The sequence below is a fragment of the Eublepharis macularius genome, chromosome 18, assembly GCF_028583425.1.
Source record: "Eublepharis macularius isolate TG4126 chromosome 18, MPM_Emac_v1.0, whole genome shotgun sequence".
Taxonomy (NCBI): Eukaryota; Metazoa; Chordata; class Lepidosauria; order Squamata; family Eublepharidae; genus Eublepharis; species Eublepharis macularius.
This window is the reverse complement of record NC_072807.1, coordinates 33,370,312-33,397,995: the sequence shown is the minus strand read 5'-3', so window position 1 is coordinate 33,397,995 and position 27,684 is coordinate 33,370,312. Positions and strand designations below refer to the sequence as shown.

The 27,684-nt window shown below is 45.4% G+C and overlaps 1 protein-coding gene across 2 annotated transcripts in view; it reads left to right on the top strand.

Annotated features, from left to right (window-relative positions):
• The window catches only part of CSK (C-terminal Src kinase), a 69,330-nt gene that overhangs the window by 6,589 nt on the left and 35,057 nt on the right, over positions 1-27,684 (top strand). The gene's annotated exons all lie outside the window — the stretch shown is intronic.

The following is a 27,684-nucleotide window of genomic DNA, read 5'->3' as shown; positions in this document are numbered from 1 at the left end:
GGAGAACAATGCAGAAGAACGGTGGGATTAAAAAAAAGACCAAATAGACATTACAGAATAAACATATGAAGAAAATATTTCCATTCCACTTTTTTCCATGCGGACCCAAGGATGCATACAAAAAGTAAAATAAATAAATCAGACAAAAATCCATGCAAGACATCCATAGAAAGCAAAGCTTCCCTTAAAACCGTAACTAAGAAGCCTATTTAAGAACTTCAGCTTTGTACAACTTCTGAAACTGGACCAAAATAAAGGAAGCCATCCTTGTATGTTCTGGAAAGCTGGTTCTATGAGAAGGGGGCAAACACAGAGAAGGCCTTGAAGGAGAGGAAGCCGATGTAAGACCACGTGGTTTTACAAAGGGAGAACTGAGAGTTCTTTGCTCATTTGTGGGCGGTTCTGTCTGTCTGGTCCTTGTCTAAATCTGTAGTTTTCCTCTTTGTGGGTCAGCACGGAGATCCAATCTTTAGTTGCTGACTTAACAAATGGCTTCCTGGCGGTTAAGAGAGAACAGCACCAGTCAATTCAACCTCTCTGTTTTCTCAGCAGACAATCATAGATTGGATTTGCAGAAATCTGATGTACGGTAAGGACGTAGCAATGTTTGTATTCTTTGACAGAGCTGGGTTTGCTCACTGTGTTTATTTAATTTGTGCTATTTGTTCTGACGTTGCATCTTCTTGGATAACAGAACTGGCACCAAAATGGAAAACTCCAACATTGCCTACAATGGAGGAATGGAGGATTAAAGTTTTGGAGTTTGCGTCAATGGCAAAACTTACTTCACTGATTAGAGAAAAGACATTAGCTACATTTGTGGCTGAATGGAAACTGTTTATAGACTTTTTACATGAAATAGGTAATAATGACTTGATGATATCTGGATTTATGGATTAAGAAACAACAATAGAAAAAAGAGGGCTCTAATGTTTAACACAGAACAAGTGAGACTTTGAAAACTATATATATTTGTTGCGGAGAAAATCGGAACTCAAATTGTAGTTTAGTTTTTGTCTTTTCCTATCTTTTTAAACTGTATTTTCCTTTATTATTATTAGTTATTTGTCTAGTTCATTATTGTATGTCTATCTGTATTGTTAGTGTGTCATTAGAATGTTGTGTTTTTTATCTTTTAGGTGTATTGTTTTTTTTTGTTTTTACCTTTTATGTTTACTGTTTACCATTTAAATAAAGAAATTAAAAAGGGGAAAGAGGTTCCCTCTTAGGAAGAAAAAAAAGATTACAGAACTGGTTATTGTCGTCTGAGATTCCATCTTGGGCAAAGCAGCTTTTTAGGGTCCATTAGAAGACCAGGGAAGGCTGATCTGGAATAATATTTGCGACCTTGTCTAGCTAAGGCCACCTGTGCTTACCTTTCTCTTTCTCCCCCCAGATTTAATTGCATCTAATTCAATCATGCTTTCCTTCGCTTTTGCTGTGACAATTGACTCATGAGGTTATCAAAGGCTTAATAAAGCATGTCGCTGGTAGCCCATTCAAACAGGCTTGTCAGCATCTCGGCAACAGCTGAGTTGAAGTTAAAATGGGACTCGATCGCTTTGCACTTGGCAGCACTGGGTTTTTACACCACTGGTGGGAAGCGTCTTGCTGAGGGCCAAGCTACAAGTGACAAATGACACTTGAACGGCAAGTGTATTTCTCCCTGTTCATTTGCGCTCCTCTCAATCCACTTGCCGTTCAAGTGTCATTCGTCACTTGTAGCTTGGCCCTGAGTTGCAGGAGGCGACATCATACTGTTTATATTGCTAGCAGCCTGCTTAAATTATACTGCATTCCCGGCATGGGGCAAGCTAATTGTTTTGGCCAGAGCGCATAACTGAAACTTAGTTTAACCTGTACGGAACCAGGTTTAATGTTCCCCTTTGGGGGCTAACAGCCCCGGGATAATAATCCACCCACATTTTCCAAAGCTTATGCAGGAATTAATAAACTGTATGAATGTGGACTGGCTGATATGATACAGGACAGCTTTATAATATGCCACTTCCTTCCTTGTCTGGGGCAGCTATTTCTTGGCCTCAAGGCAGTGGCAAAATGGCGTGGGCTACCTGTTTGTGTGCAGCCAACAGACTTGTGCTGCCTCAGTTTGCATCAAGGGCCCTGGGGTGGGGAAGGGAGAGGGAAGAGGTTAACCCTTTAATCTCAGTTTGGTTTTGTCCCTTGCTCTGTTCTTACCATTTTAAAAGGAAGATAAAATACATGATTTTAAAGAACAGTGCGCTCGAAAGGTCGGAAGCGGCATATTCAATTGAACTCACAAATAACGCTAGCAACCAGGACGGAAGCTTCAGAGGCGGTGTAGCATGTTCTCTTCTCCTCATGCCTGTTAACATTTACAGGTGACATTTCCATATTATTTTGGCTGGGACCTCGAGTGCGTCACCAACAGCCTCTGAACGCTGCACGTAATAGTCGCCAAGGCAGCCGTGCCTTGTTTCTTCTGCAGAAACGAGGCATAGTGGCTTCTGCCCTAGCACTGTGCCTTGTTTCTACAGCAGAAACACGGTGTAGTGGTTGCCACCATAGCGCCGTGCCTTGTTTCTGCAGCAGAAACAGTGTAGTGGTTGCCACCATAGTGCCATGCCTTGTTTTTACAGCAGAAACACGGTGTAGTGGTTGCCACCATAGCGCCGTGCCTTGTTTCTACAGCAGAAACACGTAGTGGTTACCACCATAGCGCCGTGCCTTGTTTTTACTGCAGAAACACGGTGTAGTGGTTGCCACCATAGCGCCGTGCCTTGTTTTTACTGCAGAAAAACGGTGTAGTGGCTGACTCTCTAGCTCTGTGCCTTGTTTCTACAGCAGAAACACGGTGTAGTGGCTGCTGTGCTGGTGTGACTCTCTTCAAGAGAGAGTGGCCGTCCATCATAGCGCACATCCGTCATAGCGCAGCACTATGGGCTTTGCTGACTTAAGTCACAGCGCAGTGCTGTGGCGCTTGTGTGTGCTTGCATTTCTGTATCTGCTTCCCCCAGGAGTGTAGTAGCTGCCCTAGTGCCACTGTGGAGGAAGTGTGGCAGCATTGTGACAGCTCTGTATGCTGTCATCCCACTTGGCCACCCTCCCTCCTCCCCCAGCAAGTCTGGCAGGTGCCTGAATGGCCCAGCGCACTGTGAGCGAATGCTTTTGTAACCTTGATTTGCATGAGCAAGACGGTGTGCTTAGCTGCTTAAGCCTTCCGAGCATTTACATGCTGTCTGTCACAGGTGTGTTTCCTGCTTTTGCATGTGAAACAGCCCCTCATGTTTAAAGATATGCTCAAATGGCAAGGGCAGTCATCTGATTCAGGCCTCTTGGGAACATGAAGGCTTGGCATAAAGCCGGGCAAATAACCACACCTTGTTTTGTGAATTGAGGTGTGTGTTTTTGGCAGGGCTTTTGTTGTGTTAGGTGAGCGCTAATTGGACAGAACAAGGGGGGCTTTTGAGGTGGGCACTTTGGTCTCGGCCTCGGATGCTTTGTTTGGCTTGCTTGAAATCGGGCTGGCTGAATCAAGCCTCCCCAAATCCCATTGCTGATGAGCGAGCATCTCTTCCTTGATTTTTCTTTTTCTTGAGAATTGCCAAGAATTTGGGAGAAGGGAGGGGCCCTGATTTCCTTTGGCAGAAGGTAGACGGCATTCAAGAGAGAGTGCGGCGCTTTTGGCTTTCTGTAGGCATCCCACGTAAAGTGGCACATGAGTGTGTGTGTGGGGGGGGGGAGTGGAGGAAGGGCTAGGCTCTCCTTTATTTTTGCATGACGTTTAAAATATTCTGCAAAAGCAGCGTTCTCTCTTGCAGCTTCGGTGAGGTGCCGCACAAAGTGAAACAAGATCTAGCGTCTCCTGGCGGTGGTGAAGCATGCCCTCAAGTCATAGCTGACTTATGCACACTCTGCTGGGGGTCTTCATGGCACGAGACTAGCAGAGGAGGTGTGCCATTGCCTGCCTCTGCAACCCTGGTCTTCTTTGGAAATCTCCTATCCAATTACTAATTTTATTTATTTTTTATTTGTTTTCGATTTTTATTCCGCCCTCCTCGCACAGGCAGGCTCAGGGTGGATTACACACAAATAAAACATTACAATATAATTTACACTTTAAAATAATTTAAAATGATAATAACAAACAGTCCAATATAAATATTTTTTAAAAATATAAAATAGGAGCATTCAGCCAATAGGAGGTCATCGATCTATCGCCTACTATCACTTAAAAAGGGCTAGATGTTGGATGCCTCTAATGGGGAGGGCTAACCAAGGCTGACCCTGCTTAACTTCCAAGATCTGACGAGATCAGGCTTACCCAGGCAGCACCTCCTCCTAGGCCTTTTGAATTTGCCAAGGATGTAGGGGGGGGGAATTGTTTTTAAAATAAAAGATAGCTTCTAAACCAAGGCCAAATTTGTGGGCCCCTGCATATGTATATTCTAAAATGCATTGTCTGGCTGTGTTCACTGAAGAGTCTGTGGCTCAGAGATAGAGCATTGGCTTGGCATGCCGAAGCTCCCAGGGTTAATCTCCAGGAACTCCGGCTAAAAGGACGTGACAGGTGATGTGGAGGACTTCTGTCTGAGACCCTGGAGCGCCGTGGACGGTCCGAATAGACAGTACTGACCTTGATGGACAAAGGAGCTGATGCAGTATAAGGCAGCTTATTTTAGAGTCTTCTGTTTATTGTTAGCATTTGTATTTTTGCTCCTTTGAGCTTCCTATGGAAGGCAAGACCTTTACTGGACAGTGTTACGAAGTAGGTTTTTCAGGCCCAGAGAGGAGGATCCTGGAGATGGGAGACGCTTCCTTTCCCTTCCAATCTCTTCTCAGCTGTTGAATTACCTGGGTAGCCTTTAGATCTCAGCCTCTAAGGTGTGGTGTGATAGCATAGGAGAATCATAGCAGGTGTTTTTTTGGGCCTTTCCTGTAAGCTTGGAAATGAACCCCGAGACTTATCAGTGTGCGTTGAATATTTGGGAGATGCGTTAATGTCAAAAGTAGATAAAACCCATGATTGGCCCTTGCTTTTTTTTAAAGAATTAGGTTTTAAAACCTTTTCTATGAAATTTTTAGTTATAGTTATTTCTTTTATTTTAAACATGCCTGCCTTTTTCATGAGCATCTCAGGACTCAAGCCATACAGCAAGGAAGGGTGAATCTATATTCATTTATTTACTTATACCCAGGGCTTTTTTTCAGCTGGAATGCGGTGGAACGGAGTTCCGGAACCTCTTGAAAATGGTCACATGGCTGGTGGCCCCGCCCCCTGATCTCCAGACAGAGGGGAGGTTAGATGGCCCTCCGCGCTGCCAAGCGGCGCGGAGGGCCATCTAAACTCCCCTCTGTCTGGAGATCAGGGGGCGGGGCCACCAGCCATGTGACCATTTTCTCTGAGGGCAACCCACTGAGTTCCACCACCTCTTTTCCCAGAAAAAAAGCCCTGCTGATACCCTGCTTTTCTTCCCCATGGGGACCTAAAAAGGCTTGCAACGCTGTTCTCCTCTCCTCCATTTTATTTTCCCAACAGCCCTGTTCAGCTTTATGATAGCTTTAAAAATTGCGGCTACTGTACCCTATCGTATCTGTTTTCATTGAATGTCCCTACGATTGCTCATATTGTACTTTTCTTATGATTGCGCTAGTTATTGATTATATCGTAGTCACTTGCAGTATGTAATCTGCCTTGGATCTCGGTGAGAAAGGCGGACTATAAATCAACAACAAGAAGAACAATAATGATAGGTTAGGCTGAGGTTTCGTGACTACTGTACTAAGCTGGTTCTCAGGAGCACCATAAAGCTCAGCTGAATGATAGTTTCTGAAGTCTTCTCATCCAGATCTTTTAGACTAGGTGGCTGTTAGCAAGATGCATCTTCCTTGCGCTCACGCATCTTTAGGAACTCCATGCATATTGTCCCAAGGGAACTTAAGCAAGGTAGCAGAAAAAGGGGGAAGAGGCCCTCCATAACATGCCCATCCAGTGTGAACCAGTCGAGAAGGCCCACGGGGGTTCCTGTAATTTCTCTAAGCCGAGCTTTTTGGCGGCTGTCATCTACGAGCAGAACCACAAGTGACAAAAGGCACAGATTGGACACTTGTCGGCTTCCCTCAAGTTTTGATGGGAAATGTAGGCAGCTTGGTGGAATGTTGGACAAGTGACAATTGACAGAGAGCGAAGAAGCTGCAAAACCAAGATGCCTACATTTCCCATCAAAACTTGAGGGAAGCTGACAAGTGTCCAATCTGTGCCTTTTGTCACTTGTGGTTCTGCTCTATGTGGTACTTGCTGTGGAGGCCGACTCGTTGAGTGACCTGTCTAGATCTCCTTTAAGGAAGGAACTGATCTGTGCTAAAAATGGAAACATTTGAGATCAGCCATTCAGAAATCCCCCCCGGTAGTGACGATGCTTTAATAGTTCAGAAGAGAATGAAGAAATCCACATGATCTTGGGAAAAAAAGAATATTTATTGCACAATAGTAGAGTTTTGTAATTTTGAACTTTCAAAAGCCAAGAGATGCTTTATGCTTTTTGAGGGGCAGTCATTGTGTCGATGCTGAGTTTTGCTGCAGCGAAGTGTGAAAACGAAAAAGAAAGCGTGAAGTGTGTAAAGTGTGAAAGAGAGAGGCGGACAGGGGAACTCGTGGACATGTGGTATACCTGTGTCAGAGAGCCACATTTGCGTACAATGCTCTACTGCACTCACAGATCTGGCTCATTTTGCTTCATTTATACTCTGCCTTTCTCACTTGTAGGAACCTAAAGCTGCTTACAGTTTTCTCTATTTTTCTCCCCACAACAGCCCTGTGAGGTTAGGCTGAGAGGGTGTGATTGGCCCAAAGTCACACTCAGCAAAATTCCATGGCAGTGCGGGGATTCGAACCTGGAGTCTCTCCTAACCACTACACCGCACTGGTTCTTTGTTTAGAAATTGTCTTTACAAACAAAATTGCCCTGAGAGAGTTCAGCGGTGGAAGAGGTTTAGATTTTATTGTACTCTTTATTATATGTATTACCTTAGTTTTTTTACTGCATTATTTTCTTTGTAGTCTGGTTGTCTTACACTTTTTAAAAAAAATTGTAATCTGCCTTGATGCTCAGTAAGAAAGATGGACTATAAGTAAAGTAAGGCAGTAGATAAATAAATTTTGTACTGAACGAGTCATGTTCCCTTTTGTGGTCATCAGAGGTTCCAAAACGTACAAGGGTCCGGTCAGTTTCTCAGTGGCTACATCGCTATAAAATTGTTCATTCTAGCCGATTGATCCCTTTATAGCGTGCATGATAGCAGGAGTGGGGAAAAAACACAATTTATTTTACGTTGTATATTTTGATACCTCCCTTCCTGTATGGCAATCGGGGTAGCATACTCTGTGTTCTCTTCCTCCATATTGCCCTCACAACAACACTGTGAGGTGGGCCAGCTGTGAGAGTTGTTAACTCTCTTAGCACAACGTGAGACTTCCCCACCTAAGCTGCTAACTTCTGAACTTGCGTCTTTCTTGATTTAGGTTTGAATTTTACATAATATTTCACCTTGTAGTTACTGAGCCTGTTGTTTGTTTTTTTCACATCTTCTACATAAAATGCCTACGTAGTAAAGATTCATTCATCGCTTCTGAAAATGCAGCTGTAGTCCCTGAAAGCCGATGCGGAAATAAAGTTTTATTAGTTTTTAAAGCCCAACTCACATTCCCTTTGGTAACTTCCTTTTCCTTTCATTGGGCAGACTTGAGGTCAGGACGATTTAAATGTTGAAAATGAAAGAAAAAGCAGAAGTGAGGAATTCCTGCGCCTTCAGAGGTCTACGTCTTGGACCTTCCTTTGATACTTCAGTAAAAGGAAAAATCCTTTCCCTAAAGTCAAGCAAAATGAAACCCCAACTGGGCAATAAGAGATGGTGTCTGGGGCTGCTTCCACACACATTGGATAATCCACTTTCAATACTCTTTCGTGAACATTTGAAACTGATTTTCCATGTGTGGAACAAAAAATCCACTTCCGAAGGATTGCGAAAATGCATTGAAAGTGCATTATTCAACGTGTGTGGAAATGGCCACTGTTGTGATTGTTGGTGTTTAAATAGCCTTCTGAATGTATCTGTCATTTTTTTAAAAATATATTCAAGCAGTGCTACAAAATGTGGAATTTACTTGAATGCCAGCAGTTCTGGTTATTCATAACCTTGCTACAAAAACAGTGGTCTTGGACCAGGAAACGTGCACTATTCTTGCAGAATGAAGTGTATATTCTTTGAGTCTTATCACCACAAACAATATCCTCATGAGTTCTAGCAATGTGACAGTAGAGCGTACAGCATGAAATTACTTATATTTTCTCCTTGGCAGTTCTGTTGCTGTTCTCTTCCTGCAGTGCAAAAGAGACGTCTTTAATGATGTTTAGATTTTTTTTTCATTTGCAAATAGTGCTATGCTCAATGAAACCTTCACAGTTTAAAAACTTTCTAGTAGCACCTTTAAGACTAACAAAAATTTGTGGTAGGGTATGAGCTTTTGTGAGTCACTGCTCACTTCTTCAGATACAGAAGTGAGCTGTGGCTCATGAAAGCTCATATCCTACCACAAATTTTGTTAGTCTTATAGGTGCTACTGGACTCCTTGCTCTTTTCTACTGCTACAAACAAACCCATCTCGATCTGAAAACTGTGACTCACTTTGGGGTCCGTTCAACCCGCTCTCCACTGGATTAGTAAAGTGCGGATTTTTTGGTTCCCTTGATTGTTATATTAATGTTGCTATCAGTTTGGTGCAAGACAAGATGAGAGTTGCCAGACTTACGAACTAGACCCTTTTAGCATCATAGTTCAAAGTGGGCCCCATCTTGAATGTTTGGGAAGCGTCTAAAAGCATCCTCGTGTACCAGAGTGCCGCGCCTCCTCAGCGTTTTGCTTCTCGAGTCCTTGGACAGAATTTTTCTGAGTCTGTTTGCAAGAAATTAAATTAGCTGCCAATTAGGCAGAGTCAGAATTTAATTTCCAAATGGCTCAGAGACATGAGGTCCAAAGAAAAATGCTCTGCTCCGGTCAGATCACGTAGCTGCGGACTGCAGCAGGCAGCTATCGGAACTGGTACGTCAACTGAAAATTAACTGCAGGCTCCTGAGAGCACCAACGCTGCCCTTGAAAAGTTAAAACCATTTTTTTAAAAAGCTGCTTAATGTTGCTTCAGATAGTCAAGCCGTGAGGGATGTGGGCTATCACTAGGGCTTGGTTTCAGAGATAACGGGAAATCTTGGTTTGTTCATGTGCAAGCGAACTCGGAAGGATCCTGGGACTTGTTGGTGGAATCCCCGTTCCCTTCCCCCCCTTGCACAGTGCTCTTAATTCGCTTATTTCCAGGGTTTTGTCATAGTCTGCCATTACATCTGAAATTGGCAAATGATGGCTTATGCTTGCCCGGCAAACCAGGCTCCCAAGCTGTAGTTGATTTCTGTTTGGAATACTGTTTAGCAGAGCAAATGCAAAAACTGTAATTTGAGGGTTTACTTTGCTTGCAGACTTGTGACAGTTCAAACAATACACTCTCTGGCACATGGGGAAAGGGGAGGGACAGTGTGTTTTCCTTGCCCACCCACCAGTGTGGTAGCCCTGGCCATTTTCAATGGAAGGGAAATTTCCTTGTTATGCTGGATATAGCACTTTGTATCCTGCTGGGTATTTACTGTTACCTTTCTTTCTTTCTTTCTTTCTTTCTTTCTTTCTTTCTTTCTTTCTTTCTTTCTTTCTTTCTTTCTTTCTTTCTTTCTTTCGTTCGTTCGTTCGTTCGTTCGTTCGTTCGTTCTTTCTTTCTTTCTTTCGTTCGTTCGTTCGTTCGTTCGTTCTTGCCTGCCTGCCTGCCTGCCTGCCTGCCTGCCTGCCTGCCTGCCTGCCTGCCTGCCTGCCTGCTTTTTGTTGTTGCTGTTCTTGTTATGGCTGCTGTTGTTGTATCACATTTTAATTTTTTTGTGAACCCCACACCAAGTATCTTTGATTAGGAATATGTGGTTAAAATGTTTTAAATAATACAGTAACCGCCTGGGATACTTGCTCGCTCTTGCACTGATTTCTGAGATTATCTCAGGCATGGCTCATGTGTGTTTAGAGGTATCTCTGAGCCTTAAGGGCTAGAAACGTGGATTTTTTAAAAACAAAAAATATTGAAAGCTGAGACTCTCACAGTTTGGTGCCCATTTGTTTGCTGGTTTGACATGCGGAATTGTTTCAAACCCTTGATTGTGCCACATCTGTCCCTGACTACCTACATCTGTTCATCTTTACCTGTGGTGGTGGAGAGTGCCCTCAAGTCATAGCTGACTTATGGCCACCCCTGGTAGGGTTTTCATGGCAAGAGACTAACAGAGGTGGTTTGCCATTGCCTGCCTTTGTAATCCTGGTCTTTGTTGGAGGTCTCCCATCCAATTACTAACCAAGGCTGACCCTGCTTAGCTTCTGAGGTCTGATGAGATCAGGCTCCCCTGGGCTATCCAGGTCAGGGCTCATCTTCACCTCGTCTGAACAGAATCCAGTTCCTATCAAGGTGAATCACCATACATCTTTGTGTATTGGTATGGAAAGCCCGTGCAGGACTTCACCTGTAAAGAGGTTCTGGCATTCAGAGGACTCGGTCCTCTGTCTCCTGCCTGGGTATCAATCCCTCCACTGGCAAGCATTAAGCAAAATGTTCCTCTGCTTTTACGCAGCAGCAATTGGGTCAGGGTGGTGTAATGGTTAGAGTGTAGGGTGAGGACTGCCGAGACGTAGATCCACATTGCTACTCGGTCATGAAACTCACCCTCGGTGGCATTGAGGGGCCGATCTCTGTCTCTGAGCCAACCTACTTCACAGGGTTGATGTGAAGGTAAAACAGAACTACGTGAGCTGCTGCGAGCTCCTTGCATTCTGGGTGAGATAAATATGTGCTTGACAGACTGAGTCACAGCTACCGTTTCGGGTGTGCGGTGTAGGATTAGAGAGGCAGGAAAAACTCCAAATCTGGGGGAAAACCCCCAAGGGAAAGTACATTGGAGCCTGTGGTTTAGCTCTGCCCGTGTTGCTTAAAGATTTTAAATTTTTTAAACTTAATTTATACCCTGCCTTTCTACCCAATGGGCTTATGCAATTCTCCTCCCTTCCGTTTTATCCTCACAACACCCCTGCGAAGTAGGTTAGTGTATGTGACTCACTCAAGGTCACCCAGCAAGCTTCCATGGCAGAGTCGGGATTTGAACCTGGGGGTCCCAGATCCTGGTTTGACAGTTGTAGTCCCGGCTACGTCCCACGTCACACGATGTAGCCCAATCATGTGTTGGCATGGACCCAATAGCTGGACCCATTTGAGCACAGCTACCAAATTCTTGTCCCCCCCCCTCACCCCAGCTTTGTTCTATGATCTCTATGTATCTCCCTGTCGCCACCACCTATACCAGCAGCCGATGTTCCTTCGTGGTAAAAAAAGTGGGGAAACCTTCTTTTTATTTCCTTTCTCACTGACAATCCAGGCGGATCAGGCAGTGTAAAACAATGCAGTCAAATAGCATTCATAAGCAAAGCTGTAGGACTGGAGTTACAAAAATGAGAGAGAAGGCAAAGCGCATTAGACGTGACATGTCCAACGGAATTTGCAAAATAAAAAAAAAACGCTTGCAAAATTTAATATATTGTGTTTAGAATGAAGAGTGGGTGGATTTTTCTTTTCAGCCAAAGCTGTCTCTTTTCTTAGATTCGTAAACCTGCTGCATAATTCCCCCCCCCCCCAGATCAAAACCAGTTTCCCTTCTTTCAAAATGCATTGTGTGTCTGTGTGTGTGTGTTTGCACATCTAATCCTAAGAGGGTCAGCAAGTTTTAACTGACGCCGGACCAGTCTGTGTTTTTGTAAAAAGTGGAATGCTTGTGTGTGTGTGTGTGTGGGGGGAATGACCCCCCCAGCCGTGCACATTGGAAGCCCATTTTGTACTCTGCCATTGAGAAGGAGCATTGGCTGAAGCCCAGAGGAGGAGGAAGTGGCTATCAGAAGGTGGGGGGGGTGCTGAGAGAGGCTGTCCCTCTGCCAGTGGATCAGGTACCTGCAGCAGAATTGTAGATCCGGTGAATCTCGTCTGGAATGGGAATGCACCGTCCTCCACCACTCTTGTGGGGCTGTCTCTGAGTGGACGGATTGAGCACTTTGCGATTCTGGCCTTACTGCCTCTTTGGCTTCCTCCACCAAAGGACGAGGGGATATGAGGAAGGGGGGGTTTCCAGCGGGGACTTGACGGTTACCATGCGTCGCTCCGGCGGTTACATAACGCAAGATGCTTCTCAGCTTCTGCTCCGGGCTTGTGAGTTCCTTGCTCTTTCTCTCCATCCCTTTTCCCTTCCTCCCCGGCTTCTTTCTCCTGGACCTTTGGAGAAATCATATATAATTCAAGCTTGTTGAAGGGTTGTTGGCCGGGCCCCACGATGCAGTCTTAGCCCTGCACGGAGGCCAAACCTTTGCGAATTACCAGCCAGGGTTTTCCCCTCATGCGGTGATGAGATTTGGGGAACTGATAAAGGGGGCTTCCTTGGGACGCCTGGCCTCTGGGTTGGTACCCTGCTTGTGATGGCTGGGGGGGGGGGAGGGTGCATTTAGGAAAGAAATTCAGCAGGGCCTTGCAGCTTTCGCTTTGAGGTTTGCAAGCTTGGAATCAGAGGAAAGCAGAGGGGATGAATGACGGGCGTGTGTGTACTCGTGTGAAGGGTTGCGCAGGGTGGGGAGGGAAGCTGGGCAGGTAGGGCTCCCCTCTGGCGACTGTCCTCCTTTGTGGAAGATGACAAGGTCACATCTGTCCTGACAGGTCATTGAGGAAGAGAAATAGAAAGAGGAAAAGGAGCTGAGGTGAGGCCGTGCGTGCGCGCGTGCGAGGAGCTGCCCTTGATTGCTGATGCTGGATGCTATTTATCATTAGTTATTGACAAGCTGAGGGTGAATACAGAATCACAGGGATTTGGGGGGGCGGTAGAGGTTTTGGAAATTCCCCCTTCCTTTGGTCTTCCCCTCCAAGCTTCTATCACAGGATGCTTATTGAGTCCCCGTCTCTCTCTTTTCCCCGTCACTTAACTGGCTCTCCGCCACTTTCACCATTCCGTGCCCTCTCAAGCATGTTCAGTGTTTTTTAATTTCCTCCCCCCCATTTTGGTTCCTGGAGATTGGGGGAGAGGTCGTACGTGGGAGTCCCCTGACTACGTAGAAATCCTTTCTGTCATCTGCTTTTGCTGCTTCTACAATTGGCCGCCCACTTTACTATTAGATGGGAGTGACCATTCTGTTGAAAGAAAGTACTTCTTCATTCACAGAATTGACTCAAGGGATTCGCTGCCACGGGCTTTAATGGTGAGTTGAGTTGGCTTAAAAAGGAGATTAGAAAGACTAACAGAGGAGAGCTCCATCTGTGCATGCTCAGAGGGAGTGTACCTCTGGGTCCCAGGGCTGGGGGAGGATTTGATCTCAGTACCTTGCTTGTAGGCCTGCTGGAGGCAGCCGGTTAGGGTGCTGGACAACATGTTCCACTCGTCTGATACAGCCAGCCTGCTCTTCCATTTGTTCTTGCTTGGATGCTTTTCTGCATAAATTTGGGTGTAGGGCAAGTTGTGATGGAAATGCACTCTATGCATGCTCCTAGCTGTGCTAATTCACCTGTTCCAGAGGCTGGTCTTTGACAATGAACAGGTCTCATTGTCATACGTAACAGCTATACTGAGGTGGCCGCCTCTTGATTAGTAATTATTTATTGTGAAATTACTTCGATTTTAATTGTTTTTAGGGTTTTTATGTATCTATTGGTTATGTAACATGGTTGTGATTATGTTTTTGAATTTATTTATGTCATTTATAGTCCGCCTTTCTCACTGAGACTCAAGGCGGATTACATAGCGAGAGATTAGTACAATCAGTATCGGGAACATTTCCACACAGTATCAAGGATATTTCCATACAGTGTTAAGGACATTTCCTTCCTTAGCAAGGATCCAATACAGAGTTGAAGAATTGCTGAAACAGAACATAATCAGTTCTAGGACTGACATTAGATAAACATGAAGTACAGGTAGTATAAGATATTCGAGCAACAGATAATATACAAGGCAACATAGTGGTGAAGTCTACGGTCTCTAACTCATTAGCGAAGCGAATGATGTTATCTGTCCTGAGCCCGTTCGTGGGGAGGGCGGAATAGAAATAGAATAAAATAATAAATAAATAAATAATAAATAATAAATACCAGGGCTGAATTGTGCTTGAAGCTCTGATCGTGTATCTTGACCGACAGTTGCTCTTTCTGGTGCTCAAATTATAGGTCTTTCCCACTGTTGCGGCTACGAAGTTGTGCCCTCTGCCCTCCCTAAGAGAAGAAAAGGGGGGGCATGCCAGATTCAGTCTGCTCAGGTTATTTTGGGATTGTAGCCTGTTTTCATCTCCATTCATAGACCGTGATTCATTCATTCATTCTCTCTTTCAGGGTTTGGTGGTAGGCCGTGATTCATTCACTCATTCATGGATTCTTTCTTTAAGTGTTTGGAATTAACAGAACTTCGTTCATTTAAGATTTTTTAAAAAAAATCCTACATCTTTAAAAACCATAGACCTTTCCAAGAACCAAGCCTGCTGCTAAAGTTTCCCTGTTTTTAAAATTCTTTTTATTAGCCACTTTCTGTGGCTTGCTTGTTTTTACCTTATGTAGCCTTGCTTTGGCTCGCCTGGCCGATGGCCTCCACCCCGAGATGGTTGCAGTTGACTGCTTTTTCTGACATGGAGCTTTTTTGGTTCGGCTTTTTGGAAACGCTTTGCCCAGGTGGAATAAGATGTGTTCCTGAGAACAGCATTAGATCCAGGATGGGGGTCCTATGAAAAACACAGTGGTGTTCACTGGGGCAGGTGTGTGTGACTAAAATTTGTAAGCCTTTGTGGAGGGAGGAGAATGTCTTTTGTACAAGTGTCTTGGGTTGGATTTGGATGGCGCAAAACTTTTTCTCTCCAGCCCCAAGTTGTTGCTGTCAGTTACCCTTTTCAGGGAGCTCTGAATGCTATTTGTCCCAGGATGCGTGCCAGGAGTACATCCGCAATTGCAGTCTCTGTAGCGCAGTATTACAGAGCCTGTGGAAGCTCTTCTAGAAACAAGGTGGTCAAATGCTAGGGAGGGTAGATCCAGTTGTGCCACTTCGTACTGCAGGTAGGGGATTCTACCTTTGAATGTTTCTTTGCATAGATTCCATGCATGTAGAAAGTTAGCTCTTCAGGGAGACTATTTCTACCACCTCTGTGCCTGCTGTGCTGGATTCTTACATGCAAGGAAGGTTTTTTTTAAACATAGGGAAGCATTTCGGAACATGCTCCTCTACCCCTGCCACGCTGAACTGGTGTGATCCACTCTACCCCCTCAGGCTTTTGTGGTCTCATTTTTCTGTATGTGTGACCCCACCCCAGAGAGCCATGTTCTGCCGCTGTGACGAACGTGTGGCTGTGTATTTTCTTGGATTCAGTACTTAGTTTGAGTCATGCACCGTTGGATTCTTCCAGTTTGGATTGGTATAAGGGTAGTTGGTCATGGAGGAATTTAGTGCCAGAATGCCCTCGGAGAGATTTTGATTGGGACTATCAAAGGCACCCTTCTTGATTGTGGAATACTTATTGGAGATATTTATACCCTGCTTTTCTCCCCAATTGGGACCCAAAGTGGTGTACTATATAATTTTCCTCCTCTTCTGTTTTATCCTCACAACAACTCTTTGAGGTAGGTTAAACTATGTGTTTGAGAATAAGAGACTGCAGGTACAACGTCATACAGCGAGCAGTGTGGGATTAAGTGTGTGGCACTCTGCATTGTTTCATTCCTGATGCTCCTTGTCGGACAGGTTCCAGAAAATTGCCCCGGGCAACATCTACTCCGCCCCATGGGAGTTATCCTGTGGGTCACTTCCAGGTTCAGTCCTGTCTCCTGTGCTCTTAATGTTTTCATGAAGCCACTGAGTTTTCTGGCTCCAAGTCAGCATGATGATTCTCGGGTATGCTAGCTCTCCTTTTCTTTTAATTCCAATGACGTACCAGAGCCAAATGCATGGATTCAGTTATAGGCTAATTGAGGGTCAAGAATCTTTGGGATGGTCTCTGGCAGGATCCCCGGACAAGGGAGAAGAAAAATGGTTTTCTTTGCATGGGAGAAAACACTCCCCTGATAGGTCCGCAGCTTTGGGATCCTCCTGGAACCACCTTGCTTAGAGCTCCAACCAAAGCTCTTTCTTCATGCCTATTGGTTTGACTACTGCAACACATTCTTGGGAGGGGGCTGCCCTTGAAGGTTGTTTGGAAGCTGCAGATGGCCCAGAGCGTAGCGATCAGAATATATAACCACTGTCATCGTTAATTTGTAGATTTTGACACAGTGCAATCCTAAAAAGAGTTTCTTCAGTCAATCAATGGGCTTAGGCTGGAGTAACTCTTTTTAGGATTGCACTGTCAGTGCCCTACATGAGGGCAGAGTCTCTGCTTGAGTAGACAGCATAAGAATATTGCAAATAAGTAGACCGTGGAGCTCCCTCCTCAAGGTGACTCACCTGACACTTTCATTTTCTCTGCCTTCTGTGTTTCTGTTTGGCAAAATGGTTTGCTGGAGAAATTCTGCCCTTGCTTGCCGATTGCATAGCTGCCGCCTGTATCACTGTCCCATTTATTTTTCTCGTTCTTGTTTTATTGCTTAAACATCACTGCAAACTGTATTGAGACCTCCACTAGCAAACAACACGTGTACATCTAAATAAAGAAGTGTACGCGCTTAAAATTTTTTTTAACGGATGTTGATGAGATTCCAAGTGAAAGAAATTCTGAATTTTCACCCGTCAGCATGCAAATCGATGTCTGCATGGCCCTAATTGTCATCCTCAGTTTTGAACTCAGAATTCAGGTTTTTTTTAAAAATTGTGGGGGAAATCTGTGTTTATGTATTTGACAGAGTGGTACATTGGCCTCTGTAGGAGAAAATAGTTTTCAAAAAGCCTTGCGCGGCTTCAAAAGATGGCAAGGGGTCTCGTTCGACATAGATTCATCTCTTGCTGGCCTGTGGCTTGAGTCTATCATGGGTTACAAGGGAGGGGTTGTTACCCACATGCAAATTGGACAGAGAGGTGAAAACAAGTTTTATACAGTTGGGGGGAAATGGTTGGAGGGGGGAGGCATTCAAGGCCTAAGGACGCCGCCCTTTCTTGCTCATATTCGGCTTCCTTTTTTTCATTTATAAGCTCTACATCAGTGAGCACTAAAAATGGACATGGGGAATCTTGGCCTAACCTGCATGGTTCTTCCTGCTGTGACGGTTCTTGCTACGGGGTTCTTCCGTTTACTTTCCAGCCGCCAGCATGGTGTAATGATTAGTGTGTTGGACTAGGAACTGAGAAACCTGCAGTCCAGTTCCCACTGCCACAAAGCTCGCCGGGGGACTTGGAGACTGTCTCTCAACCTCACCTACCTCACAGGGTTGTTGTGAGGAAAAAGCTCCATAGCAGCTTTGCTCATCTGAACAGGGTCTCCTGCAGGTGCCACCGTGCACATGGAAGAAATCAACTGCAACCCGTACCCCGGCTTTCTCTGTGGTGGCCCCTGCCCTGTGGAACGGTCTGCCTGAGGAGGTCAGGAGCACCCCCACTCTCCTGGCTTTCCACAAATGATGCAAAACCAAATTATTCAAAAAGGACTTTGTATTGTAGGGAGGGGCTTTCAGATGCTTTGCTAATGAGCTACGGACCGTAGACCTCACCCCTATGATGCCTTACATACTCTCTGTTGTTTTTAAGTATGTGCTCCTATGAGCGACTTGTGCTTCATGAGGTCTAATGTCAGCCCTAGAACTGCTTATGTTCTATTTCAGCTTTCCTTCAACTCTGAATGGGATTCTTGCTAATGCCATGTCTTTGTAAACTGTGTTTATTTACCCTATGGCATCGCTTATGGAAATGTCCTTGATATTGACTGTACTAATCTTACACTGTGTAATCCGCCTTGAGTCTCCGTGAGAAAGGCAGAGTATAAATGATATAAATAAAATAAATAAAATGGGGTTAAAAGAACCATAAATGCCCATTTGTGTTCCTTGGAGGAAGGGTGGGATAAAAATGAATAGTTTGTCCTTCACAATGCTGTGGCTGTTGTGGAACCGTAGGACGGTGGTTCTCAGACTGTGAATTGGAACCCAAAAGCGGGTTGTGACTCTCTCGACTGCAGGTTGTGGACCAAGGGGGAGGAGGAGAAATGGGCTGAACTGGGACTGATGGCTCTGGGAAGCTTGACAGCAAATTGGGGGTTTGCCTCAGCATTATTATTGATTTCCTTCCTTTAGGCCCCACCTTTCTCCCTGTTGGTGTGAGCCCCGTGGCACAGAGTGGTAAGCTGCCGTGCTGCAGCCCAAGCTCTGTGCACGACCTGAGTTCGATCCTGGCGGAAGCTGGGTTCAAGTGGCCAGCTCAAGGTTAACTCAGCCCTCCATCCTTCTGAGGTTGGTAAAATGAGTATCCAGTTTCCTGGGGGTAAAGTGTAGATGTCTGGGGAAGGCAATGGCAAACCACCCCGTAAAATGTCTGCCAAGAAAACGTCGTGATGTGACGTCCCCCCCATGGGTCAGTAATGACTCGGTGCTTGCACAGGGGACTACTTTTACCTTTTTACTTCTCCCTGTTGGAGACCCAGGGCCACTTACATCATTCTCCTTGGCCTCCATTTTATCCTCACAATAGCCCTTTGGGGTGGATTGGGCTGGTGGGGTGCGATTGCCCCAAAGTCACCCAGTGACTTTTCATGGCAGGTTGGTGATTCGAACCTGGGCCTCCCAGATCCTAGTCTAACCACTACACAACACTGGCACAACAGTTCTGAAATACAACAGTCCTGAAACAGCCTGCTGCTGTGTCATGCTATATATTTATAAATCCTACCCATAAAAAAATAAAATCCAAACTTGGTCATGACGGATGTGAGATTCATGCATTTTATGTAGAGGAGGGGAAAAGAAGTATGAAATGATGTTGTAAGACGAGTCCCGAAAAGCAGAATAAGTTTAGAAGTGGCACCCTCCTCAAAAAAACTTGTGAGCCACTGCCATGGAATATCCCTTGTCCAGGACACTGCTGTGCAAAGACGTTGCTTGTTTGTACGTGTGTGTGCATGCCGGGTTTTTTTCTTTAATTAAGGCACTAAAAATGCAGGTTATCCTCGGCTTTTTGTCTCCATCTGCTGTTCTTTTTCTCCCCATATTGTGGAGCGCCTCCTGGCTTAAAAATAGACCTGGGGAAGGAAGGAAGAGCGATTATAAAAAGTAGAATTTAAAAATGAACTTCCAGAGGCCAAATGTGTTCCTCCCGCAGCTGTCTTCCTGAGGACGTATTGCTGACTAAACCTGTCTTGCTCGGCTAAGCCGAACCAAATTTGGATTGCGAGTTCTCTCCCACCGAATATCCAGTTCCTGTGGTCCGTTTGCCACCCATTTTGCCTACGAGGAGGAGAAGAGAGAACCCTTCCCTTCTCCAGAGGGACCCGTAGCCCTGACTTAATACCACTCCTCCCCACAACCTTTTGCAAGTAAAATTCACATCCGTGAATCCACCAGCCGATCCGCTTAGCAAGGATTTCTCCCTTGATTGGAAGCAATGATGCGACCCATGGCTTGAAAGATTCTTTACGACACTGCAAGTGTGACATTGATTGATTTCATTTGTGCCCCATCTGTCTCTCCAATGGGGACACGAAGCAGCCTACATTGTCCTCCTTGCTTCCATTTTGTCCTCACAACAACCCTGTGAGGTAGGCTAGGTTGAAAGTGTGCGACCGGCCCAAGCTCACCCATATCAGACTGGAGAATTTCAACCTGGGTTGCCCAAATCCTAATCTGATGCTCTAACCACTACACCACGCTGACATCAGAGCGTCTGAGCCAATGGCAGCTGTTCGGCAGTAGCGGGCTTGCTAGTGTGTATGAAAGGCCCACTGCAGGCTTCCCCTTCCACTAAGTGGATTGAAACGGCTGATCCCGGGTGGTTGGCAAAGACGACGAGTGCAAGGAAGCTGGGGCAGATCCTTCAGAGGCCCATTCTTTGCTTAAACTAGTTTCCAAACCAAGCCAAGTTGTGAGAAAAGGTGTGGTGTGCTGGCTGACTCAGCTGATCGGGTTCGAGATTTAAGTTTGCAAAGTTCAACGCAAGCAACCAGTCGGGTGCAAGAATTGTGAAGGATCCGCTTGCTAGCCTCTGTTTGGAGACCTGTTAACCGAAGGCAGGAGAGACGGAGCAGCATGTTGTGTGGGATGTTTGGTGACTTCCGTAGCCCCTTATTCTGGTACGGCCTCGGCAGCTTCATTCGGTGGGCCGTTTTTCATTTCTGCCTATGCCAGTTTCATCCCGTCTTCCTCCAAGGAGCTCAGTATAATATTCACAGTTTTTCTTGCCCACCTTTTTATCTGTGAAGTGAGTTAGGCTGAGAGTGTGTGTGCACAAGGGTAACCTAAAATTAGTTTAATATTTGTTGTTTTTATTTGCTTCGTGTATGCTGCGTCTTTCTCCAGAATGCAAAAATATCTTTCTCGCTCCCTCTATTTTATCCTCACAACAACTCAGTGAGGTAGCTTAGGTTATGAGTGTGTGACTGGCGCAAGGTCACCCAGCAAGCTTCCATGGTAGATTCGAACATGGGTCGCCCAGATCCTACTCCGATACTCTGATCACTACACTACACTGGTTTTAGTTTAGTTTTGTTTTATTGTTTTATTGTTTTATCTGGCCTATGCCAGTCTGGAGAGGCAACAGACATTTTCTAAATAAAATAAATATTACTCCCGTTGCAACCAAGTACATTTAAGGAAAACAGCTCAGGGAAAACGACAAGGTAAATATCCTTGGTGCTGAAAATGTGCCAGGCGAATGATGGGAGAGGGCATTCCATTTGTATGTTGCATGTTTTTTGAAAACACATTTCCACCTCAACTGTGCACATGCAAAAATGTGTTGTCTAATACAACCTCATCAATCCAGTCTCAAGTATCCTATTGCATTTCTCGTTGGCTCCTTGCATTTTACCAGATGATGTCCACATGCTTTTAAGATGCTTTCTGCAGTCCTGAGGACTAGAAACCGAAATTTTGATTTATTTTTTTTAATGAAGAGATTCTCAATTTACTGATCTCTGTGCTGATTTCACATATTTCACATATTTCCAGCCATCATTTGACTCCTACAAGAATTGACTTTGGCTTGTCTCCAAAGCAGTATATGTATCTATGTGCTCTAGAGAAACTTATTCTGTGCTTTGGATATCCGCTATCTCAGCCAAACAGGAAATACTTGGAATTGCAGAGGTGGGGAAAAGTGATATGGCAAAGGTATTAAAAACTGATGTCTTCTTACCCTGTACGCCTGAGAGTTAGGTTCCAATATTAAATCAAAGCCACTCTCAAATGTCATTTTTAATCAATATTTCAATCAAGACTTTGAGATAAAAGCAATACTGCTTGAGCTTAGATTCTGATTGGAGAATTGTTTAACCTTCAAAACATCCTCTGAAAAAAGTTACACATGTTGCATTTGGGGTATGTTTCCAGCTCAAAACAAATTACCCTTGTTTCTAGTGGTAAAAGTGTCCCACCAAGTTTTTGTTTGCTTGTGGTTGTCATAAAGGTTGTCTATGTTGATTTCAGCAGGCATATAGAATATGCTCCGGTCCAGGTTTATTCCCTTTAATGCCCCAAGAATTCTCTGCAGTCCTAATTGGGCAGCCCTAAATGTAGTTTGGTGGACAAAGACTTGACAATTTCCATCACGATTGTGGCTGTCTAGAAAGCTGGCCTCCCTGATTACTTGAGAGAAGGATTAGCATCTCAATTGATTAAATAATCTGTAATGGAGAAACTACTCAATAAATGTTGCTTTTTCTCTCTTGCGCTGAGATTGTTTCCCATGATAACCCCACCAGTTACGCTGTCCTCGGAAGAACGTTTTGGATTCCTTTTTAACCCCTTCAGAATTTCGTTCCCCTTTGCACATCATTCTTCTTGCTCCTGAAAGCATACAAGATTCTCCTGGGAGGGGAAGGACAGGAGCTGTTTCCTGACTCTTGCTCCAGTGAGCATATTGCGTGAGAAGCCATCCCATCTACCACACCTGCTCCTGCACCCCTGGGAAATGCCCAACATATCCTGCCCTGCAGGGCTTTTTTTTCTGGGAAAAGAGGTAGTGGAACTCAGTGATGGAACTCGGGACCGCACAATGACGTCACTTTGGGTCAGCTGGAACAAGGGGGGAGTTTTTTAAAGTTTAAATCGCCCTCGGCGAAAATGGTCACATGGCCGGTGGCCCCGCCCCCTGATCTCCAGACAGAGGGCAGTTTAGATTGCCCTCCCCTTCACTGCGTGGAGGGCAATCTAAACTGTCTGGAGATCAGGGGGCAGGGCCACCGGCCATGTGACCATTTTCAAGAGGTCCCGGAACTCCATTCCACTGTGTTCCTGCTGAAAAAAAGCCCTGCTGCCCTGGCAGATTGACAGTGCCGTTCTAAACAAAGTGATACCTTTCTAAGTCCTGCCCCATTCTGTGGGTTTAGAAGGGTGGTACTGTACTCAGAGCAGCTCCAGGAAGCCTTTCTCAGGGCAGCTTGTTTTCACATATTTTATCTTGTCCTTCCTCACAGGAACTCAGTGCAGCATTCACGGGTCTCTTTACTGCCAACTTAGGGCCAAGCTACAAGTGACAAATGACACTTGAACGGCAAGTGTATTCCTCCCTGTTCACTTGCCCTCCACTTGTGCTCTACTCAATCCACTTGCCGTTCAAGTGTCATTCATCACTTGTAGCTTGGCCCTCACTCTTCCAATAACCCTGTGAGATAGGCTAGGCGGAGAGAGGGTGACTAGCCCCGAGCCAGCCAATGAGCTTCGTGGCTGAAGTGGGATTTGAACCTCGGCCCCTTCCAGTCCTATCCCAAGACTCCAAAGGTTGTACCACTTGTTTGAGCCCTGTGTTGTTTAAGCTCTGCTCAGTATGCGGGGATACACATTTTTGGAGTGTGAATGCATGTAAGTGTGTTTGGACCTCTGCTTCTTTGGGGTTCCTAGTTGCATGGAGAGAGGAGATTACGTGGTCGCAGTTGCACATGCACATTCAAAACATTTATTCAAATGAGCCTGTGTAGGCTGCGGCAGGACCTGCTTGCTGCCACGGTCCCTGTGTCTCTTCTCTCCCCTTGGGATGCTGGAAAAGGCTTTAGTCTGGCCTCCTTTGACGATCAGACTCAAATTGCTCCACATGTGCCTCAGTGGCTGGAGCTAATGTGGTGCGAGATCATCCCTTCTGCAACTAGTCTTCCAAAGCATTCACACCAGGATTCTTTGTTTACTGTCTTGGTCAAGGTAAAAGGTCATGCTCTGGAGACCTCTGTCCCAGGCCATTATTTGAGGACTGAAACTGGTATGAAATCCAGGATCTTGACAATCTCTTTCCTAAAAAAAAAAGGTTTGCCTCTCAGGGTTATGGTATTTAGTGTAGAATCCAGCGTCCTGACAATCTCTTTAGAAAGAGAGTCAAGTTTCTGTCCCTTAGTGTTACAATGATAGGATGGATCCAGAGGAGTTAGCTGTGTTAGTCTGTAGTTGCAAAATAGTAAAAAGTCCAGTAGCACCTTTAAGACTAACCAACTTTATTGTAGCATAAGCTTTTGAGAACCACAGCTCTCTTCATCAGATACATCTGACCCTGGAGAGCAGCTGCCAGTCTGAGCAGGCAATACTGACCTTGATGTACCAAGGGTCTGATTCAATATAAAGCAACTTCACGCGAAGCTCTAAACACCGCCTTGGGTACCGCAATGGAAAGGAAATTGCTCTAAATGCAATTACTTTTGTGTCCTTGTTAGCAGAACCATCCTCAACATTGCAAATACTTGCCAACATGCAATGGGCACATTCTATATAGGGTTTCTTTAAAATGAAAGTTTGGTTTATAACTCAGGCACATTGAATCGTTTTTTAAGCAACGGATAAAGAGCGTTGGCCATAAGACGTCCTGCTCTGTGGTTGTCAAAAACCCGAGACCTTTGGAGCTATGTTTCCTCGTCTGTGTCACACTGGGGTCCTCTGAACCTTAATTTGAAATGGCTGATATGGTGCTCCCCCCTCCCAAATGGAAAGCAACTTGTGCTTCAGAAGTTAGATCAACCGTTTTGGCTGCTTCTCCAGCCGGGTGGTCCCCTCGGTTGGCTCCTGTCTCCTCCATCCCAGGTCCCTTCCGGACGCCTGGCCAGCAAACCGAAGGCTTCCAGCAGAGCCAGATGTGGAATAATCTGTTCCCTCGAAGAGTTTGAATCCTAATCCCGGACAGGCTGCGAGTATCTTAAGCTGTTAAAGCAGAGAGATTAATAACTACCTCCCCCTGCAAGTCCAGGGAGCCAAAATCCCAAAGGCTTTGCTTTCCTCAGCTGTCAAGGGTGGGGCTGGCAGGAGAGAAGCTGTGGGGCTCTCGTTGCTTATGCCCTATATAATCGGTTCCTTCCCCAGGCTGCCTCGCTAATAGGCCAGATCTGCAAACCAAAATGCAGAAGGAGGCTTGAAAAGCTGCTGATAGTATCTCTGGGCTGTTTTTGCAAATTATGAAACAGAACAAAACCTAGCGGGCGCAGGGCTGCCTGCGTGCTGTGTGGCTTTGAAACATGCCCCATGGTTGTGTGGGAGAGCGCAGCACCTTTTAAAAGGAGCCTTGTCCCTTTCGCCCATGCTCTGTACAGTTTGCCCTTTGCCCAGACTTGGCCCCCAAAGCCAGATGTGGACGATGGGCAAGAAGGAGGAGAGAGAAGGTGCTGCAGTGGAGGCTGGAGACGAGGCAGAGGAGACAAGATTAGGGGCCAAGCTACACATGACGAATGACACTTGAACAGCAAGTGTATTTCTCCCTGTTCACTTGCCCTCCACTCAATCCACTTGCCGTTCAAGTGTCATTCATCATGTGTAGCTTGGCCCTAGATCCTGCCATAGAGGAAGAATCTCTGGGGATCTCGGCTGATCACCCTCTTTCCTGGCTGCTTTCGGGGGAACATTGTGCAACTTGTAGTAAAAGAGTGGTTGAGAGTAGCGGTGGAGATGTGGTTCAGTGTCCATGCACCCTGGCTGAGAACATGATGCACAGCATGCTGGAACATGGCAGAACATTGAAGGAGGGAAGAGTGAGCATTTGATCGCAAAACTTCTTATGTTAGGGAAGCCGTGGGTGGTGCAAGAATGGCTGTTGTATCAGACCAAATGTCCACCTAGTCTAGTGTTCCTTTTCCCACAGCAGCCAGCCGGATGCCACCAGAAAACTTACGGGCCTGTTGCCCCTGCAAAACTGGCATTCACAGGTATGCCACCATTGAACATGAAGGCTTTGTTCAGCATTCGTGTCTAGCTGCATTTGTTAGGCCATGCACGCATCTAGCCTTCTTTGAAAGCTGTCTAATCCGGTGGCTATTAGAGATGGGCATGAACCGGAAAAAACCGAACCGTACAGTTCATGGTTCGTTGCATTTCACGAACCACGAACTTTCACGAACTTGCCCCGGTTCACGAACTGTTTGCGAATATGGCACATCCAGGTCAGCAAATCATCACTTCCGGGTCAGCAGACAGCCACTTCCGGGTCAGCAGAAGGTCTGCAGGAAGTCCATACCCTGTTGCCTAGGAAACTGATTGATCGGGGCCAGGCTGTCTGCAGTGACGAACCAAAAAACCGAACCAAACAAACCAGCCTAAAGTTTGTGGCGGTTTGTCAGAAATGGGCTCTGATGGACCGCTGGTTCGCGAACCACAAACTGGCCCAGCTCCTCACGAACTTTGGTTCGTATTTCGGTTCATGCCCATCTCTAGTGGCACTGCACCTTGTGGCAGTAAGTTCCATAAGTTAATGGCGCATTATGTGAAGGAGTATTTCCTTTGTACCAGCCATACTAGTTTTCTTGTTTGTCTCCAGTGAGCACTGTGCCTTTCTAGCAGAAGCGTAATTCCCCTGAGAGTACCTAGGCTTTCCGGGAAGTAAAATGATCTGCTGAGATCCCCAGAAGGCTTTTTTTCTATTTTTGGTTTGTTTGTTTTTTAAACTTCAGCAGCTAATCAGCTTTGAAAAATTAGTTGTGAACATTACATGAAGCCTTCAGGTTCAGGGCCAGTTAAATTCATCATATAAGAAGAGTTCTGCTGGATTTCACCAAACGTCCATCCAGTCTAGCATCTTGTTTCTGTGGTCAGCTAGTTACTTTTGGGAAGCCAACAAACAGGGTGTGAAGGCACAATTGCCTCTCCTCACTCTTGCAACTGCCATTCAGATAAACTGCCTCTAAGCTTGCAAGTTCCATTTAGTTTTTCAATAGCTAGTAATAGACCTGTTCTCCATGAATTTGTCTAACATCGTTTGAAGCAGCTATCAGCATATCCTGCGGCAGTGAATTCCGTAGGTTAACTGTGCATTGTGTGACGAACTACTTTCTTGTGTCAGTTTCGCAATGGAGTGATCCTCAGATGGGGCAGCAATCTGGCTTCGAGCTGCTTGCAAGCAAGAAAGAGGAAGAGTCAAAGGTCAGAACCTGCAAAGTTTGCTAAGAATAGCATTTTCACTTCTGCGCTTGACAAAACGAGCAGTATGCCACATTTCTATGTGTGTTCAACACAATTTCATGTAATACAATAAAGAGCAGAAAAAAGAATTAGAAATGGCAAGAGCACAAAATAAAAGCTGCATTAAAATCTGTCAAAATGGCAGCAGATAATCTAGATTTGGTGCTGGTATTGGATTGGCGGCGGGGGTGGGGAGGTGTCAACAAACAAAATGCCACAACAGAAAATGCCCTGTCATGGTTGATCTTCTTGCTTCTGAAGGAGGGTTCTACGGATCAAGGCCCCGGAGCTCAAATATTGAGCAGGTACATCTGGGAGCCGGGAAGCCTTTTTGATCTGCAAAATTGGGAAGGGGTGCCTCCTCCGTGGGCCCATATCGAGAAGATACTTCCTGTTTGGTGGCCATGAGTCATTCCCTCTGCTCCCAAATCCCCTCTGTAACTCCCTTAACCATTGTTCCATGTGGGTCTTTACGTCCTGTGGGTCTTTAAATCTTCATTTGGAAACCCGGTTCAAACCCTGAACCCGGCTCCCAATGGTTAGCTTCGGGGCGTCCCACATCACCATTGGTGAAAGATTTTTGAGCAGCTTTTTAAAAATTCTTTTTAAGGGGGAACCCCCCCTCTCCACATTTTGTTAATAAAAAGATTGCATTCAGTTTGAAAAACCTGAACTGTAATCCTTAAAACAGAGCATTACTCCACCAATGAAAACAGAAACAAGGCCTTAATTCTGAAACGAGAGGAGAGTTCTCTGTTTGGAACAAGTATTACTTCTGGTGCGGCTTCCATAGCGCCGGAGTTTTTTTTTTTTTTTGCATTTTGCATTTCCTGGATTCTTTTGTTCAGGCTTGTTAGCCACATTCAAAACGGGTGTTGCGGAAAGTCACTCTGCAGCCGGCAGGCTTTGTCGCTGCTGTTATCTTGGCACGTGCCAGTTACTCCTGCTTGCTAGACCCTGGGCAAAAAAACCCTCCTTTGCCGAATCGACAGTTTTTTCAGTGGCTGGTCTTCACATGCAAATTCAAATAGGGGAACCTTTCGCAGGGGCCCTGTAATGAAAGGGCAGGAAAA